The following is a 3727-nucleotide window of genomic DNA, read 5'->3' on the forward strand; positions in this document are numbered from 1 at the left end:
CGACGATTCAACCACTTTCATTTATTCTACTCCGTTTAAAAACACATTTGGTATTAAAACGTATGTCGTATTAGACTTTATGCTAACTTAAAATTATATGTTTAAATTTTAAAAAGAAAAAATTCTAAGTTGTTTTACAACAATAGTGATAGATTATTCACAATCAGCTCTAATTAATCAAATTAATTAAAAAAATAATAGAATTAGACAAGTATATTTCATTAATTTTTATTTAGAATTTTAAATTTTACATCACTTAAGTGTTCTTAATTACTCTATTCACTTATTCATAATTTTCCAATAACATAACCTCACCTAAAATAACTTTTACTCAAAAAAAATAATTAAAAAAAAACTTATTATTCCAAAATAAATATGATGTTGCATCAACTATTTTTTGAAAAGCAAAAGCGTCTCAAGAAAAAAAAAACTACTTTATTTTTCTAAAAAATAAATAAAAATAAGTATTAAGAAAATCCGCAGGTACTACCTGCGGAATTTGCTGCGGACGTTTCATGCGGACTACTCCGCGGATAAATCCTTAGGAAAATTGTGAAGTTTGCTGCGGATGTACAGTCACATATAAATCCGCAGCAAACCGAAACCTTACCTGCCGTGGTACCTGCGGATTCGGAGATCGCAGAGATATTCCTAAAATAATTATGAGCCGTAGGAAAATCCTTGGTATTATCTGCGGAAGCCAGTCCGCAGGAAAAGCCGCAGGAAAAGCCGCAGGAAAAACGCTAATTTCTAGTGGTGTAGGGTATACATTTAAATAGTTCAATAGATAATTAAAACTATATTTTGTGTGTTTTAAAAATTATAAAAATTATTTTCATTAAATCTTATTTTTAATATATATGAAATTAATTAATTTTATAATACGTTTTCTATTTTATTACATCATTTTATCATAAAAAAAACAACATAAAAAATATATACCACTACTAGAAATTGACGTTTTTCCTGCGGCATTTCCTGCGGACATATATCCGCAGGTAATACCCAAGGTTCAGCATTACTTTAAGAATATTTCTGCGGTTTCCGATTCCGCAGGTAGTGTGGCAGGTAAAGTATTCATTTGCTGCGGATTTACAACTGACTTTATATCCGCAGCAAACTTTACAATTTTCCAAAGGATATATCTGTGGTATATTCCGCAGGAAATGGCCGCAGCAAATTCCGCCGGTAATTCCTGCGGATTTTCTTTCGAAATGTTTATTTTTATTTTATTATTTTTTGTACAAATTTGGTTTTTTTTTTTAAGGTTATTAACTATGATCTAAGGTTTTTTCTTTTCGAAAAATAGTTGATGCAACATCATATTTTTTAGGAATAATGAGTGTTTTTTTAGTTATTTTTTTTTTAGTAAAAGTTATTTTATGTGAAGTTAAGTTATTGGAAAATTATGGATAAGTGAATATGACTAATTAAGAACACTTAAAGTGATGTAAAATTTAAAATTCTAAAAAAAAATTAATGAAATATATTTGTTTGATTCTATTATCTTTTTTTTTTAATTAATCTGGTCAATTAGAATTTTTTCTTTTTAAAACTTAATAGGGGTTTTGTATCGTGCACCCTCCATTTTACCTTCCACCCCCAAAAATTTTTAAAAGACAATTTTGCCCTTGTTTAATTTATATAAAATCATGGAAAAGTTTACCATTCTAGTTTCCCACCCCCACTTTCGAAAATTATAAAAAAAATTCTTAACTTTCGAAATAATACCAAGTATTTTGATTTATTCAAAAATTTTTTCAGCATATTTATATTTTGAAAGTTTTAAATTTACCAAAATTTTGAATAAATTTTAAAACCTTAGTTAGGTATTATTTCGAAATTTTAAATATAAATTATTTTTAATTTATTGTATATATTTATTATTATTATTATTATTATCTAAATATATTCCTTATTAATACTATTATTTTATTTTAAAATATAAAAATTCAAATTAATGTCCATGTTGAAATTATCATTTTAACATTGAAAATCACCTAAATTTAAATGTGTGAACCAAAAAAGAAAAAAACTAATTGTTAATGAATAATATAAAATTAGTAAAAGACGGTAGAAAAAAAATATACAATACAAATACCTTACTTTGACTTGCGTGATTCTGAAAAGGAAAAGAGTGATGACAGTAGCAAGCAAGCAAGCCAGCATCTTCCTACATAACCGTTATACAACGTAACACATCCCCGGTAACCAAATTCAAAATGAAAAGTAAAAAACACATTCAATTCCCTTACTTTTCTTCCTTTTTTCAAATCCAACTTCCAATGTTTATAGTATAAGATTGTCACTCTCTCTTCCGCCCTCCTCCGTTCATCGCAAATACATTTTTGTACGTTCTTCTCTCTCTTCCTCTTTTCATCGCAAATAACCACCACGAAGGCCTCCACCGCCCTCCTCCGTTCACGTAGGTGCAAATCGAGCCACCATTACCTACTTGGTCGGCCTTCAACTACAGTTAAAAATCATCAACTCAACAAGGTATGGTATCGCAAAAATTACATTGTTTTAGGGTTTAGTGATTTGGTTGATTCATTATTCGATTGAGATTATTAGTAATATATTTGTGTTCTGAAATCATTGCTAACGTTTTTCATATGTTCAAAATTAGGGATTTTATGTTATTCTTCAAAATTGTGGATTTGCTTATCATATTTTCATTTTCTCTCCCGCCTCTCATTTACGTTGATTTTCAGTTCTCATTCCTCAAATCTTTCTCAGCTTTTTAAGCCGATTTCAGTTTCAATTTATTGAGGTATTTGATTCTATCAATTGATGGTCATAGGGTAACACATGAGACACTAAATCGTCAGAGAGGTTTATAGATTTGAATGCTGCTTCTGTTTGCATCTTAATGACATCATTTGTGTCCCCATATAAAAGCCTATATGAAGTCCCTTTAAGGCCTTGTTCTCTTAGAATCCTTTCTAGCTTCTTTGGTTTTAGCCATAACCAATTGAAACTGAAATCGGCTTTTTTGCGGCCATAGAATCTTAACCTCTTTAATTTGCATCTCAACTTCGTTGTCATCTAACCTCGTCGTGACTACAAAACTAGGTGCATTTGTGCCTCTGCACGTGATTGCAAAACTAGGTGATTGATGTGAGTTTCTCATTAATCTGCATATATATATATATATGAGATAGCTAGGTGTTGTGTACTTCTTGAGAAAATGTCTCTTAGCTCACACCAAGAAGCAGAAAGTGGAATGCAGCCAAGGGTGATTTGCCGGCACTTATACAGTAATTAATTGACCGTATACATATATGTACATTGATGCATAGTGTCGACAAGTTTCTCTTGGCTATATTTCGCTTTCTACTTCTATTGTGTGATGCTCTTTGCGGACTCTGTTGTAACTGTCTTAGATAGTTGTAATTAGGATAGTTAGTTTAGTTTGCTATGTACTTTTTCTGTTAATTTTGCCTTTCATCTTCATCCAAATCAGTTTAGTTAGTTTAGATGGAATGAGAAGAAGTATTATTCAGCATATGCTTAATGGTTCTCACATCAATAGTATAACCATTTTGTGGTTAATTTAGTCTGATATATAGTAAGGTGAAGCAAGCAAGATATATTCTAAATTATTCAACTAACAACATCTATTTTTTACCCATATATCTCATATAGAATATATAACCTACTTTTTCTTCTTTTGCAGTCAATTATGAAGCGAACCAAAAGGTCAACAAAGAAGAGAGTTGTAAAG

The sequence above is a fragment of the Cicer arietinum genome, chromosome 3 (genome assembly GCF_000331145.2).
Source record: "Cicer arietinum cultivar CDC Frontier isolate Library 1 chromosome 3, Cicar.CDCFrontier_v2.0, whole genome shotgun sequence".
NCBI classification, from domain to species: domain Eukaryota; kingdom Viridiplantae; phylum Streptophyta; class Magnoliopsida; order Fabales; family Fabaceae; genus Cicer; species Cicer arietinum.